Source organism: Cydia amplana, chromosome 16 (assembly GCF_948474715.1).
Source record: "Cydia amplana chromosome 16, ilCydAmpl1.1, whole genome shotgun sequence".
Lineage (NCBI taxonomy): Eukaryota > Metazoa > Arthropoda > Insecta > Lepidoptera > Tortricidae > Cydia > Cydia amplana.
In genome coordinates, this window is record NC_086084.1 from 8,646,512 (window position 1) to 8,664,362 (window position 17,851).

The 17,851-nt window shown below is 37.2% G+C and overlaps 1 protein-coding gene across 4 annotated transcripts in view; it reads left to right on the forward strand.

Moving 5' to 3' along the window:
- The window catches only part of LOC134654960 (semaphorin-1A), a 486,499-nt gene that overhangs the window by 79,324 nt on the left and 389,324 nt on the right, over positions 1-17,851 (forward strand). The window lies entirely within an intron of this gene.

The following is a 17,851-nucleotide window of genomic DNA, read 5'->3' on the forward strand; positions in this document are numbered from 1 at the left end:
ATGACGTTTCTGCTTAAGTACAAAATTAATATAGTGAAGTGTAAATAAATAAGAATCCTGAGCGTAGTGAGTGTTTATATTAAAGTCTCCTTCATCTTCTTCAGATGCCATTTTCATGCACAGTTAAGCATGACAAGTTTAATCCAGAATTTGTACATGATTCTCAAACTAAGTAAAATTAAAACTCAAAAAAGGACCCTGCATTATAAAAAAGAAAATTCAAATAGGTACCTACAATACATAGATCACTCTTAATAAATAAAAAGGTCATTTTAGACAAACTTTTTTTGATAAGTGGAAAAATTATTGTCTTGGGTGAGACTTGAACTCACGGCCTCTGGATCGATACTCCAGCGCTCTGCCATCTGAGACACCAAGACCTCATCCATAGCCAGCAAATCTTTCCACCATATTACGGGTCAAGGGGACCCTAGCGACATCTACCTTAAGAGTGTTACACTTCTTAAACGGCTACCCGAGCTCCAAGTTATATTGGAAATTCACCAGTTACGACGTGCTACCCATACTAATTTTCATTTTTAACAAGCAGAAACGTAACTTGGAACTCCGGTAGCCGTTTAACGCCCACTTGCATCATTCCACTAACCCGGGGTTAATCGGTTAAACTGTTAGTTAACCCACTGTCAAATTGCACTGGTAACCATAGTAACTCCAGATTTAACCGGTTAACCCCGGGTTAGTGTATGGTGCAAGTAGCCCTAAGATGTCGCTAGGTTACCCTTGACCCGTAATATGGTGGAAAGATTTGCTGGCTATGGATGAGGTCTTGGTGGCTCAGATGACAAAGCGCTGGAGTATCGATCCCGAGGCCGTGAGTTCAAGCCTCACCCAAGACAGTAATTTTCCCACTTTTAAATTTATTCTAAGCTTAAAAATCTCCAAATATTAAACAATGTTCAGACTGTGACATCATGTATCTAAATATATTTGATTCTGCAGTAAGAGTCTCCATTAGAGATAATATGACAAAAAGTTGGTGCGTAAATAAGATCTTGTGGCATAATTAGTCTATATAAACCAGTTTCTCTTTGATGCAGCTGGTGTGCTTGCAAGTGATAATTGAATCCTATACAATCAATTTGTTCTGTTAGAAAATAGATGTTATTACTTGATGACGAAACACAAATAAATTTTATCTTAAAAAAATTGTAGCATGTCCGATTAGAAATTATTAGAATTATTCCTGGTACGTATTTTATACCGTTATAATAAACCCAATTAAGAGCATTTGATAAATTTACATCGTCAGAAATAATAACATCTTTAAGATAATCATGAATATTATTCAATGGTTCAGATATCCTAGTACCCAACTCTATTCTTGTTTCACATCCTTTTCCAGTGTAAAGTCTGTGAGCAAGAGTCAATTGTTCTTTTATTAATAAAGTCAATGGCAAGTTTTTCCTAGACGTTATAAGAGATGCCGTTCTTTTCAATTGTTTGTGTTTGGCTTCGAATCGCATACACCATATTAGTCTCAAAGGTCCTACTTGCTTTATAACATGCGGATAATGCACCATAAAATGGTGCTTCGGTTTTAAGGTGTCGTGAAACAGTTTGACATAACTTTCGTGATGTTCGCTTATTAAGGCTTCTAAATACAACAGTGTGCTATTATCGATATCCCTACAAAGTAAAATATCAATAATTTCTAGCAGTGTAATAAAAAACTGCCATACTTCGTCATCTTCAGGTATTAAGTCTCCCACCAATAAAGGAAATATGTGTACAAATAACATCATTTCAGATGCAGACATGTTAAATTTGCTTTTCATTAAATGTTCATGTTTTATTATTCCACATCTATCATTTAGCTCACCAGATCCGTAGTCAAATAATTGTAACCTATTATTCAAGTTATTTAAAGTGAACAATGTGATGCTTTCTGTAAAATACACAATAATATGAGTCAGATCATAATGGCAAACACCTTCAAATATATCATGCATAATGTCAACACAAAAATTATCAACAACATGAAAAGTGCTAATATCATTAAATACACATCGTTCACTTATTCCTGTCATTGTTACATTGTTAATTTCGACATCAGTGTTATAATTGTGTCGATTGCGCATTAAACCGTCATCTTGCTTGCACTGTTTTCCCATTATATTTTTATGAGCCTTACATATTCTACAATAATAGTTACTAGAAAATGATTTAGCAAATCCAAGAACGGTGTTTAGTCCCAAATTGTCACCAATGATCATCCCTAGTATAAAATATACTTTAAAAACACCTTCACTGATTTCTAAATCTATGCCATTTTGTTCTAAACTCTTTAACTCCTTTATAAGTTCGTAATAAATTGAAGCATTTCCATGACTTTTGCTAGATGATTTATGCAACATTGCAACAAATATATTTTCTAATAGTGAAGCATGATCCGCTGACAACGTTGGAAATGTGTAATAGGTAGCAGCGATAGAATGGACTCCAGCATGACTACCCAGGGGGTTATTACATTCGAAATCATCAAAATACAGAAAATATGGAATGTATAAGCTATTTTCATCCATTTTTCCGACCAATTTTTGCTTCCACATATTACCTTGTGTAAAATTTGATATAGATTGAACATCAGGAATACTAGTGCTGCATTTTAGAAAGTTGGGTAGTTCAAATATTTGTTTTAAAACTGCTCTTAAAGGTACTATCGCTCCAGTTTCCGACATAGGTCTTAGCATTACCGTAGAATTTCCTGTATTTACAGTAACATTTTCATTAATTGTAAATTTTTTTGGGGGTGTGTAAATATTACGGTCAGAAAAATATTTAATTACTTGACTTTCAGTATCCAAACCGTCGAAAGAATGGGAAATTGCTTCAACTATGTTTTTATTCGGTGTATCGTCATTAGGTGAGAGTTCAGACAACATAGTTCCAATAACACCAGTTACTAGTTCTGAAACATCGTCAATTATTTTCATAGCGCATTTACGATTTAAATAAGGATTGCTATACAACGATAATGCAAATGCTGTAGTAGACTTCCGTACATTTTCATTTTTCTTACTGAAACTTTCAGATGTGGGTTGCAGATTACTACAGCATGCATTAACATTACATGTATCCTGAGTATTATCTGTTATGTCTAAATTATTGTAATTTTCGATCATGTTATCAGTGTTAAAATTAAGCGACGGGGCTAATTCTGAATATATATTCCGGTCCGAGACATTATGACTAACTATATGACGACGAAAGGAACGCAAACTTTGAAATGCTCTGAAACAATTCGATTGTGCACATCGATAAATCGAGTTATGACCGAGATTGTGACTAGTTTTGTAATGATGAATAAGATCTTGATGGTTTGCTGTTTCGATCGAACACATGAAGCAAATAAACATTGTTACTAACTATTATCCCTATAGTCAAAACACAAAAATTCTTAAGTCCTTGAAAGATGCTCAATTAATTAGTCAGTCAGATCTGATATAAAGCAATAGACAGAGGAAATTTTCTTGTCCTTTTTGTTGTGCAAGTTATAAAAATATTTTTGGATAAATGACCATACACTTAAACATTCTAGCGGGTATTGAACGTTGGTTACGTGAATTACTTTGAAACACACGTCGACAGCTTTTAGCAGTTGATCTACCTTGTAGAGAACTGACTCAACCGCTACGTAAAAATCCTTTAAGTCCTTGCTCGTTGGTCCGACGGCAATCACCAGCGGTTGGAAGGTGGTTCCTCTGGATAGATGCATTTTCTGGTATTGCTCCAGTTTATTTTTGATTTCACTCTGGTTCTGTAACAAACACAAATACTCGTATTATACGGGGTGTTTGGTGCACCATTTGCTAAAATAGCGGATAGGTGTGGTCGACATTTGCTACCACCTCAGGCCCGCAAGAAAGTTCTTGGGCCAAGTTTTTTTTTTAAGTTTCATTTAATAATTAATTTAAAAAAACTGTAAATGGTAGCACCGACGGTAATGTAGCAAGCGTTAGGGATACCTTTGCACCAGGAGTAACACGGTGCGGGTTATTCGACTATACTTGGTCAACCAGATCTTGACAGTAGAAAAAGGCGGCAAATTTGAAAAATGTAGGCGCGAAGGGATATCGACCCATAGAAAATTTGAATTTCGCGCCTTTTTTTACTGACAAGATTTGTTTGACCAGCTATAATTAAGCAATAATAAAGACTTGTTATGTATTGAACCCATAACCCATACAGTAAAATATAATGTTTTCCAATAAGGGCGGGTCGATTTTAAAATGCAAAAAAACAGGCTATGTGCAAGATATTAATTACTTCTTAGTTTTATTTGAAAGGCCCATAAGTGCAGTTTTTTGTAAAATATGACATCGTTCAAATGTCCCCCTTGATTTCTTCTGGCAGCCCATATCCTAAAAGGCCAATTTTCAATTACTCTGCCGCACAGAACTGGCTGAATTTGAGCAATGGCTTGGGTTATACTGATTTTAAGGATATCCTTGCATTTGATCCCCCTTGATTTTTTTTGAGGTTTTCTGAAATCGCATATCTACTCAAACAAGCCGCAATCCACGTATGCCCTTAAAATCAATATATTGGGTTATATCGCTGAAATTCAGTCTGATCTGTGCGGAAGAGTTATTGAATATTGGACTTTTAAGTTATGGGCTACCAGGAGAAGCCGAGGCGGGGCGGATATTTGAACGATGTCATATTTCACAAAAAATGGCACGTATCATTCAAATAAAACTTAAAAGTAATTAATATTTTACACATATCATGTTTTATTACATTTGAAAATCGAAATGCCCTTATTGGAAAACACTATATGAAGTTCCTTACTTCGGTACCTATATACTTTTTTTCCTCTATTGTATAAGCACATATCTCGTTAATTTTCTCTTTATGGACTACAAACTTTAAAAAATTCAAACAAAATTCAAATTTCGAATAATAAAGTAGGTACTCTGTCTATCTCAAAAGCTTAAGCTTCGTACATACCAAATTTCATCAAAAACAGTTCAGTAGTTCAAACGTGAAAAAATAACAGATACAAACGGACAGAGCTACTTTCGCATTTTGCCATGCCCACAGAATTATGCTCAGGCCCCGGATTAATATATCCTAGTATACTGGATAACTTGACTTAATACATGTACTCACCGTAACGTGTAAAATAAATGAATTCTGCGACTCCACAATGCTGGGTTTGTAAAATCTTTTTTTTCCATTTTCTTTGATTGGCACTTTAACGGTAGGCGACATCTTGCAAGACATTAATTTGAAGAAAATGTAGTTCGTGGCATCTAAAAAAAGCAAAGTATAATCATTGGCATTCATTTACATTTATGTTTTGGATGGGATCAACGATTAACCAAACCGTCATCATCATCATCATCATCATGATGATGATCACATTAAAGGCTTCGTCAGACTGCCGCGTTTTGTTAGCGGGGCGCAAGCGGAGCGCGATGAGAGCAGCGCGCGTCGCGCCGCGCTTACAACTCGCGCGCATTGCTCTCTAAGGGGCAGTTATTAGCCGGAGAGCTAGTCACGGAAATAGGTATGCAATTTATAGAGCAACGGAATCCCTCTAGTTAGTGTGCCATACTATCATTATTAATTAATTCGGGCGCCTGGCAGCTGTTCAGCGGTGGGTGCGGGAGTGAATGGACAACAAAGAGGTTGTAAAATCAATTGAAGGTGTGCAATTTATAGAGCTCTGAATTTGGTGTGATATAATAGCTAATTATGTATTTAATTCAAATATAACAATGCCAGGCGTTTTCTTTGGGGGAAAAGTAGTGCCAGGTGATGAAAATACACAATCACTTGTGCGCCTGCAGGAAGATCACGAGCAAATTGCACCTGACTCACAATAGCTTTAAGCATAGTGTCGTATATGTCTTCTACTTTTTGTACTCTGTCACAGAATAAATAACAGTACTACTCTGTTCAATTACGCCTAGGTAAGTGTTAGGAAATGCGCAAATGTAATACTGATATCTAGGCACATCAGTAAGATCACGTCAAAGTACAAAATATTGCATACCGATTCCGCCCCGCCAAGTCAAGAAATAGCCCAACTTAGAGACACAGCATACATAACCTACCTTCCTGAAGATTTTCATCCAGTAAATTTATGTCCGGTGATTTAAGATTTTTCAGTATTGGTCTTGCTTTTTCCATAAATAATGGCCATTTTTTAAACAAATTAAGTTCGCAATGCGGATGCATAGCGTCAAAATCTGCTTCAATCTGAAAGTCACATTACGCATGTAAAGTCAAATAGAGTCGGTGATCATCTGTTTTATAGATATTATTATAGTCACTAGGGTTTGTTTATAAATAGGAGGTATTATATACTTAAAAAATAACTGAAATGGTCATATTCTGAATACCGATGAATCCAAGTATACATAATACAAAAAGCATACCAATTTATATCCTAGACTCGCCTTAAGGCTAGGCCATTCTGTAAGAATATCCTGTATTGTATTTTTTTCTTCAGCGATAAATGCCGCTCTGTATTTTCTGGTCTGGTTCCATTTATCCAAAATGTCTACCCATGGTTCTTTGTTAAATTTCAACCACAACTTATGTTCTTCGGCCTCTTCTGGTGAAATATCAGTACTGGACCCTGATTATAAACAAATATTATACATTACCCACATGACCAACAAATAATACAATACACAACAAATAAGGTGATAGAAGAATGTAATTTTATTCATGTACAGTCGACGTCAAAGATATTTACTTCCTCCTTAATCCTTTGTAATAAGGTGCAAAAGTATAAACATATCTTTAACGTCGACTCGTACACCCATGACATCGAACCTCTATGAATACACACATCACGCCTACCTGGAATGGTATCTTCGTTATTATCGGAACTGGTGCCACTGGTGGGTGGTCGTGTTACTACTCCACTTTTCCTTAATACTCTTAGCTGATTACGGTAGCGAGTAGGTAGTTTCGCTTGTGCGGGAATATAAGTTTTTTCTCCAACTTTCCGACTGGGGATGTAATATGTCTCCTGTAATTTAAACCGTTTACGTTACGTCGATTGTTACAATGTCTAAATTAAAGAAGTACCTATATAAATCAGTATGCTGTCAAAGCTATGCAGAATTTAAAATGGGGTTACCTAAATATATTGATAAAAAATATTTTGTATCAGTAGTTTCACTGATAAGAGATTCACTTTTTAGAAATAAGACCGCCTGTTGTTACCTAGGTAGTTTTTGGTGCAACAAATAATTCATGCTCTGCAGGTATGTGGTGCTGTGTTCCTGGTGGTGAGTAAGGTCGCCAGAGGTCCAGAGGATGCGTTGTGTTGAGAGTGAGGGACATGTATTTGTCTCTAGCTCTCGACTCAAAGAATCCTCAAATCAATAAAAGTAGGCAGAGCGCTCGTGATTCTTCTGGAGTCGCAAGAGTCTAAAGGCTACGGTTTCTGCTAACCATAAGGCAGGCCGTATGCTTTTCTTTGCCACCGTCGTACTAAAAAAAATATTACAACTACGACTACAACTAGGTACTACTACTACTCCTAATACGACAACGACGACTTCTACTACTACTATTTGAATTTTTCCCATTCAAACGTGAACCACCCTAGTATACCTACAGCATCAAATCCTCCATAGCCGGTTGATTATGGTCGACCGGACGTGGTTAAGCGCCCTCTCCATTCCCAGGTTGTGTCACAAAATGTGTCCCATGGTGTAACCAGCTCTTCTCCGGCTCCGCTTCTGGCTGGTTATGTTATTAGCCGGAGAGCTAGCCACGGAAAAAGGTATGCAATTTATAGAGCAACGAAATCCCTCTAGATAGTATGCCATACTATCATTATTAATGAATCCGGGCGCCTGGCAGCTGTTTAGCGGTGAGTGCGGGAGTGGATGGGCAACAAAGGGGTTGTAAAATCAATTGAAGGTGTGCAATTTATAGAGCTCTGTGTGATATAATAGCCAATTATGTATTTAATTCAAATATAACAATTCCAGGCGTTTTATTTGGGAGAAAAGTAGTGCCAGGTGATGAAAGTACACAATCACTTAAGCGCCTGCTGAAGACCACGAGCAAATTGCACCTGACTCACAATTGCTTTACGCATAGTGTCGTATATGTCTTCTACTAATGTCGCCATTGTTAAATTTGAATTAAATACATACATTAGCTATTATATCACACCAAACACAGAGCTCTATAAATTGCACACCTTCAATTGATTTTACAACCCCTTTGTTGCCCATCCACTCCCGCACTCACCGCTAAACAGCTGCCAGGCGCCCGGATTCATTAATAATGATAGTATGGCATACTAACTAGAGGGATTTCGTTCCTCTATAAATCGCATACCTATTTCCGTGGCTAGCTCTTAGACCATATCTACATTATGTGACGTTCTGCGAGTAAAAGCACCTTATGGCGGTTGGCGCTTAATACTTTGCGAAACATCGCATTGCTATTGGAGCGTCGTTAGTAGAGATGGGCCGAATATTCGGTAATTATTCGGTATTCGGCATATTCGGTATATTTTTCAATGTTCGTATTCGGCCGAATAGTTCGGTTCGCTCTGTCGAATATTTACCGAATAAACAAACTTTTTTTTAAGGGCGTCCGCTAGCTGGCTCGTGCACTTTACGATCAAAGGAGGGCCTACCACGAAGACGTTTCAGTTTCTTTTCATAAAATTTGCCGGTCGGTCGGAAGGGGAAGGATCAAAAACACGTGACGAGTGCAGATCGCGAATCTGTATGAACTTGGTTTCAGCTGTTTAGGCAGTTTTAGCCCAACCGAATATTCGGCCGAATATTCGTATTCGGCAAAGTCCATATTCGGCCCATCTCTAGTCGTTAGCAATAGCGTAAGCGCCAACCGCCATAAGGTACCTTTACCCGCGGAACGTCACATATACCGATACATGTCCGTGCAGTATAAAAATGTACTAAAGTTGTCTTATGTGCCTACGTACTATCTACTTTGCTACGTACTACTAATAATAATCTACTGTACTTCTACCAACAAAAAAAAGTAAAAACCTTGCATTCCGAGGGAAACAGCATTACTATTTGATCGGACAATACATCAAAGTCTTGACTGGTCATTTTATTGTAACGTTTGATGTAATATTCTACTACGGTTCGAACTATTTGGTTTCTTAATGCATTATCTAGGGGCTTGTTTGCAGATGCAGATGCAAGACACAGTTCACCACAATTAGTCGTTGTTAGGATTTGTTTCAAATCAATTTGTACCTAATATTGAAATAAAAAACAAAATTAAAAAGGAAGAAGAGATAAGCATATAGTAGACTTAAATTAAAAAGCATAAAAACTTACAGGAGATTTCTCTACGCAACGGTCGCTCACTCCAGAGGTACTTGAACTTGATGACAAGCTTGACACCATCAAATCACCATTAATTGAAGCTGTATCTTCAGATGCAGTGTCCTGCAAAAATAAATGGTCAAGCACGAGTTAGACCTAATAATATACCTACAGCGCCAGGTACTACATTCAACTTTAATTAAATTGATGCGTAATGCAATATGCAATTGATTAATTGCGGAATTAATAGTTAATGAAAATTATTAATTGTTAATTAGAATTACACATTACGGCCAACACTGGTACTTAGAGCGGGTAGCCGGGTAATATATTAATATTGTAGACGGCTGAGATTAACCGGTATTATATCGTTCCTCGAGAACGAAAACATTTCGTTCTCTCAACTAACCGGTTAGAAGAGAGAACAAAATTTTAAAGTTCGCGTTCCATCAATTAACCGGTTTATTAATGAACGAAATAATATAACGGTTTATGAACGATATTAACCGGTATATCAATACCGGTTCCGAACCCTGGTCAAAAAGTTCACTTTTTGTGCAAGCTTTTGTTGCAGACTGTCTTTTTTTGCTCAATCATGAACTTACTGAGAGAATATCTTGTGTAACTGAGAAGTTCCTGTGGCCACCTTCCATCTCCATCACCAGACCGGCTTTATGGTACCTACCATCACATATTTGCATCCGACTTACATTTTGAGAAGCTGACCACTTGCAAGATTTGACCCGCACATATAATAAACGAATTAACAAGGCAAATTAATAATATGAAATTAAAAATTTAAATCACCCTCAACACAAGTAGCTGTTTATCATGAGACCCTCATTTAAGTAGTGAGTGGTGTGTAGAAAATGATACTAAAACTAATAGAAACCAAAATTTGAAATTCTTAGCTTCAATACTGACTAAAATCCTGTCACTAAGTTTCAATAAACGCTGAATATCTTGGAGATGACTGGTCTTATTTCCACTAAACATAGCTGACAACCGTCTCCGGTAGATACATTCAATTTAAAAAATCAGACTCAAATCTGTTCACGCGCTTGGGTGCTATGATGCCACAGACAGATACACAAAAATACATGACTGTCAAACTTATAAAACTTATAAGATCAAAAATCAGAGCAAGGGTGAGCATCCACCAGAGATATGCGAACCTGTGTTTCCATTCATACAAGTGACACAGCGTGCAAGGTGTCAGATGTATGAAAACACAGCTTCTCACATGGTGTCTTATGTGTAACTATGCGGCCTGACATACATACAGTACAGTCGTTAGAAATACATGCACGGACAAAGTGCCCAAAAATATGTCAACACGCCTTAATAAAGTAGTTGCATAAGGTTGCTCAGATATTTTTGAACCTTTGGGATCGTACTTATACATATAGAAACTGATAATACAAGTACTTATATTTCATTGACTTGGCAACAGGGAACCCTCAGTGCGCTAGTCGGACTCATCCTTAGCAGGTTTTTTTATAACACACAGGCCTCTTTATAGAATGCCCCTATGCAAATAATTTCAACACGACAAAATAACAATCGAGTAGGTTTACTTTACTTACATGGATTATTTGATGTAGTTTCTCGATCCCAGTCTTGAATAATATTCTCTCTTTGATATTTGGGATCAGCTCTCTCAGCTCGGGGTCCTGAATTTTTTCCATAAGTTTAAAACTTATGCCATTATCTGAAAGATAAAACAAGCGAAGTCAATTAGTTACTTACTTAGATAAATATTATTATGGTAGGACTTCCTTAAGTTGAGTGTAGAATTAAATTTCTTGTTTTTTAAACGCCAAAAGACACACATAATTGAGGAGCTAAGCATACTTATTAAAAACGTGATTTGTCAGTAATCTCAAACTAAGATAAATGAAAAACTATTATTTCGTATTACATTGATATAATTGAAACTTTGCGCTGTTAGTTAAAAAGAATATTGTAGACTAAGGGCGCGTGCACCGCGCGTGCACCGTGTACACGCGCCCTAATACTATTTTAAAATTATTCGGAATAAGTACCCATACCAATTAACTTAGATTTAAGAGATTTAAAAATGAACAAATCGTGTTTTGCTTGGACGAGTTGAACGTAACATTTTATGCACGAACGTTATAAGGACAAATGCCGATGCAACGGAGCCACGCCGTTTTATCGACTAAATAACTAGTGTTTAGTTTTAAGTTTATAAAATACATACGTATGTTAGTCTGTTTTGTTTGACGTAAGAAAGTTTACAACTTTACATCAAACCAAACGAAGTGTGTTCTTAGGCAAAATGGCGGCCAAATAGACTAGCGGTTGGCTAAAGTGACAAATCACTTTTTGCATGGCAAATTCTTGTGGACAAAACTTTTTTTTGCATATGATTCCGCTATACAAAATTATAATACTATAGGAAAATAAGATTTATGCAGTGAGGAAACGTTTTATATAGGTGCTATTTATAATGCTCTATAGTCTATAGACTGATAACAGTGATAACATTAACTCAATTTTATTGTTTTTGTGACAAATCACGTTTTGAATACCTCTCCTCAATTGTTTTTACTATAAATATGATTCTTCGTATACTCGCATCTCGGGCATGACAAGTTTAATCCAGAATTTGTACATTCTCAAACTAAGTAAAATCAAGTAAAATTTAAAACTCAAAAAAGGACCCTGCATTATAAAAACGAGAATTCGAATAGGTACCTACAATACATTGATCACTCTTAATAAATAATTAGGTACATACGGGATAATGATGCAAAACTTACCCGCAAAATTATTGATGGTGCTTTTGGATAAACCCCATTCTTCTAGATACTGGAGTCCTAAACTTAAGCTCTCTTCATCTTCTTCCCAGCCTGATGCCATTTGCAGGCACAGTACTACACGGAGTAATTTAAGTATATTTTATTTAAACGCACAGAGGCCACAGACAAAATTATCGCGCTCGCTTTAAAAACCCGACACTACCAACCAACGCGAGTCGCAAAATGGCCGAGCAGTATCCGCCGCGCACGCGTCTGCGCCAGCGCCGCCAGTGTTGCCAGGGCACTCCCAAACTGTACGATTTCACCCGAAAAATATCACTTTAGAGTAAGACCAAAGAAAGTCTGCAGCGCTAAATTAAAAGTAGTTTTTAAAAATCAGTATGTAACAACACCACAGAAAATGGATTAAATAGTCTTGATACTAGTGAAATTTGTACCATATTTACCGTCTATGAAAAAATTACGCTGTGCATTATGGTTAAATAAATTTAATTCCAAAAATAGATGTCACTATTAATATGTATACATAAACTAATATTGATAAATAACATTGGGAGAATGTGACATTTGGCATCCTCAAAATTATTGAGCTTTTGTAATATCCGCGACGGCCTAGCCTAGTGGTAAACAGGTACAGAGGGCCTACCGCGAACACCAAGGTTCGCAAATTTCAGGCATCTGTCTCTTTTACTTCCATCAAGGCTTATTTAGATTGACAGAGAAATTGCCCGCAATTTGCGAACTTCGGTTTTCGGGAAACCTAAATAAACCATTAAAACAATAAACATATCGCCGCTATACTTACTCAACCTCGTATCTCCAACACTCATTTGATGACAAAAACACCCGTATTCCGAATGAAAGAAAAGCGACATTTCCATCAAATGATTGCTGCAGATATGAGGTTGAGTAAGTATAACGACGATATATTAAGAATAAATTTAAGCTTTAACTAGTAGGTAGCCATGCCGTAAACATAAGCATGGAGGGTGTGGGTACCTACTAGTTAAAGCTTAAATTTATTTTGAATGTATGTTTATTGTTTTAATGGTTTATTTCGTTTTTCCGAAAACCGAAGTTCGCAAATTGCGGGCAATTTCTCTATCAATATAATTACGCCTTAATGGGAGTAAAAGAGTAAGATGCCAGCAATTTGCGAACTTCGGTGTTTGCGGTAGGCCCTCTGTACCTATTTACCGTTAGGCCGTCGCGGATATTACAAAAGCTCAATAATTTTGATGACGCCAAATGTCACATTCTCCCCATATTATTTATCAACAATAGTAGATGTAGGTACTTATACATATTATTAGTGACATTTATTATTGGAATTAAATTTATTTAACCATAATGCACAGCTTACATTTTTCATAGACGGTCAATATGGTAGAAATTTCACAAGTATCAAGACTATTTAATCAATTTTCTGTGGTTGTGGTTTCACATACTGATTTCTAAAAATTACTTTTTGTCTAGCGCTACAGACTTTCTGTGGCCTGACTCTAGTAGTAGTTAGTATTTTCACTTTACACTACTTTATCTGCAGTATTGCGGGATAATAATAAGCGGTGTAGATACCTAGCACTGGCAACACTGACTGGGCGGGGCGGGAATCGGGATTGAACGTGAGCATTGTCCCGTGTGCGCACGCTTGTTAACATATCTCGCCGTCTCACTCATGCACTCGCGCGCAACGCATTACTAAAGTAAAATTTGTATAATTTACAAAACATTTTTGGTTAATTTTAATAGTCTACTTTGGTAAGTACCTAATTGCGCAATACACATTATGCAGTTACAATTTTCAGTAAATACCTACACATATATAGAATCCAAATATTCCAAATGCTCTTTTAATAGCTTCTTCTAGGCGGATTAGACTCTCGCGCGAGCCACGAGACGAGCCGCGAGCCGCGCCACGAGACGCGAGTGTAAGCGGTGGGCTCGCGGCTCGTCTCGTGGCTCGCAAGCTCGTCGAGCTAATATAATTTAAACACTAACGGCACGGCATAAGGTTTATAACCGAATGACAAGCCGAACGCGAGTGTAAGCGGTGGACTCGCGTCTCGTGGCGCGGCTCGCGGCTCGTGGCTCGTCTCGTGGCTCGCGCGAGAGTCTAATCCGCGTATTCGAGTTTGTCGATTAAGTATAATAGCCAATTTAGACTCTCGCGCGAGCCACGAGACGAGCCGCGAGCCGCGCCACGAGAAGCGGTGGGCTCGTGGCTCGCAAGCTCGTCGAGTTCGGGTTGTCATTCGGTTATAAACCTTATGCCGTTCCGTTAGTGTTTAAATTATATTAGCTCGACGAGCTTGCGAGCCACGAGACGAGCCGCGAGCCCACCGCTTACATTCGCGTCTCGTGGCGCGGCTCGCGGCTCGTCTCGTGGCTCGCGCGAGAGTTTAAACCGGCTATAAATCTGCTATTAGGTATAAATAAATATTAACGAAAGCGACTGCCAACTCACAGGGCAAACTAGGCCTTATCGGTGGTTTCCTTTTACGATGTTTTTCTTCACCGAAAAGCAATTTGATCTAAATAATGAAATAATTTACACGGCCAGCTGGGTAGCTATGCTTATTCTAAATAAGCTTTTTGTCTAGCTAGACCATCATTCAAACTTTCTAATATTAATGATAAAGACTCGGCCGTAATTCGGTAACACTTTACCTTCACCTTCATGCCAAAATTTCGAACAACTGATGGAAATTTAATAAGAGAGCCCCTTTACAAATTTAAACGCTTAATATTAGAGCCACCAAGGAAAGAGGGTAGGGCAGGATGCCCCGGTTGTGGCCACTGTGTCGGTTTTGGCCATTTTCAATTTTATTACTTAACCCTTTTCTTGGCAAGGACAAAATATGTTCAATACTGTTTTTTTCTTAGTTTTTTGTCACATTTTAGGCTTACTCAACAACTAAAAAATACGGAAAAAATCCATGGCTTTTCAGTTTCTGAAAAACGTACGTATCATATTTGATACAATGCAATGTCCTCGATGAAGTAGTTATGTATTTTCTAGAAAACAAATGTGGTTTTCGATATAAATAATACAACATCTTAGTTAACAGAAATCATCGTTTATCACTACTACGAGTATAAGGCAATTTAAGGTACCAGGTGGCCATTATATCTTCAAAATAAGTACCTACAAGAAAATCGTCTATTGCCTTATCACCAGGCAGAAAATTTTCACATCGTGAAACTTCAACAAACTTAACAAAAAGTCCTTACGTGCAAAACGAAAGCTAAACTAATAAATATTTTGAAAAACAAAACAATCGCCAACCCTTTAAAATGTAAAAACACTCAAAAATAACAATAATTTATGTAAATATATTTTGACGACAACTTGGCATCGTATCAAATGTAATACATAGCATTGGACGTGAAATTTTTATGTGTTCTAAGTTATAAAATTAAACTTTTAAATCTTTACTCAATGATAGATAATAAATGGCATTAAACGCAAATTATGAGAAAATATATTGAAATCTAAGAAATAAGTGGTGTGGGTGTTGTTTCGGTGGCGCCATGTTGACGATTACTAATTTACATAATTGACACTGACATTTGTGTGCATTATTTTTTGTTTAAATATAGGAGGGTAGATATGGAATAACTTATTAAGTAGTAAAATGAAGTTGTTAGATTTTTTTTCCTCACGTATCACGGGTGTTACGTTGCCAAGAAAAGGGTTAAGGTATAGACAAATTTACAAGTCTATCACTACATATAGATGGTCAAGCGAATCTTGTCAGTTAAAAAAGGCGCAAAATTCAAATTTTCTATGGGACGATATCCCTTCGCGCCTACATTTTTCAAATTTGCCGCCTTTTTGTACTGACAAGATCTGCTTGACCAAGTATAGTATAAATAAAACGAAGTCGTTTCTCGCTGCCTGTCTGTCCCTATGTATGCTTTAGAGCTGGGTCGTTTCGAGTTTTCCGTGAAACAAAACGTAACCGTTTTTTTAAATCACGTAACTGTTTTCAAAAACAGAGGGCCTACCGCGAACCACGTTCGACGTGTTGGCTCTCTGTCGCACTTGTAAATTCGTACGTAAGTGTGACAGGGAGGCAACACGTCGAACGTGGTTCGCGGTAGGCCCTCAGTTTCTAAAATAACTGGATTCCCTGTGTGTGTCGAACGAAACGAAACGAAATCGCATTGAAGTAATAAAACGTACAATACGCAATTCACATTTCATAAAAACCTAATCTGCATCGTCTCACAAATGTCTAATATAACTTGACCCCTAACTTCAGTACTTTATAAAGATAAATCGATAGGTCACACATAAAATGGCCTTCAATTCGTGATGCTAGCGAGTGTTCGTTAAGCGTCGTGAATCATTTTTAACGTTTTCAATTGACGCTACTTTCGCTACTTGCTTTAATTTTACGCATTAAAAGATTCCTTAATTTAAACTCTAATGCATAGAAAATAGAGCACTTATTTTGTCTAACGAACATTGAAGTTTTTGAATATAATGGCCTGGTAAAAAGCGCGCCTAGCGTCTACCTGAACAAAGCTCAATCCGATTCGTTTCGTTTTTATCTCTATCTCGCTCTTTCGTTAGCCGATAACCTATATCTGTCCCTGCTCATTGGAAAACGAATAAAACAGTTTTAGAGCTGCGTTTTGCTTTGCGATAGTTGCGTCCGTTATGCGCGACTATGTTATCGTATGTCGCCGCCTCTATGTCATCGTTTTTAGGGTTCCGTACCCAAAGGGTAACACGGGACCCTATTACTAAGACTCCGCTGTCCGTCCGTCCGTCCGTCTGTCACCAGGCTGTATCTCACGAACCGTGATAGCTAAACAGTTGAAATTTTCACAGATGATGTATTTCTGTTGCCGCTATAACAACAGATACTAAAAACAGAATAAAATAAGGATTTAAGTGGGGCTCCCATACAACAAACGTGATTTTTGACCGAAGTTAAGCAACGTCGGGCGGGGTCAGTACTTGCCGAAGGCCCGACGCTGAGCTTCGGAACCCAGCGAAGGCCGAAGGCCGAGCTGCGGGATTGAAGTGCTCGCATGCGGATCTTTTCGTCCTAGCAAAAGTACAACTTTATTTATTTTTCCCTTTGGTAAACAAACTACTACACAATTACCTACGACAGCACAAACAACAGCACCATTAACAACAACACATCAACAACAATACAACAATACAACATACAACACGCGCACCGCGGGGCCCTCGGGCCCCGCACACAGTAAGTTTTACTTATACAGTTTGGTAAGTTTACCAAACTGATTTGCTAAAATTCTCAAGGAGATTTAGCATTATTTACTAAAGTAATAGTTTTGTAAGGTTTACTTATATAGTTTGGTAAGTTTACCAAACTGTTTTGCTAAAATTCTCAAGGAGACTTAGTATTATTTACTAAAGTAATAGTTTTGTAAGGTTTACTTATACAGTTTGGTAAGTTTACCAAACTGGTTTGCTAAAATTCTCAAGGAGATTTGGTATTACTTACTAAAGTAATAGTTTTGTAAGTTTTATTTATACAGTTTGGTAAGTTTACCAAACTGGTTTGCTAAAATTCTTAAGGAGATTTAGTATTACTTACTAAAGTAATAGTTTTGTAAGTTTTACTTATACAGTTTGGTAAGTTTACCAAACTGGTTAGCTAAAATTCTCAGAGAGATTTAGTATTATTTACTAAAGTAATAGTTTTGTAAGTTTTACTTATACAGTTTGGTAAGTTTACCAAACTGATTTGCTAAAATTCTCAAAGAGAT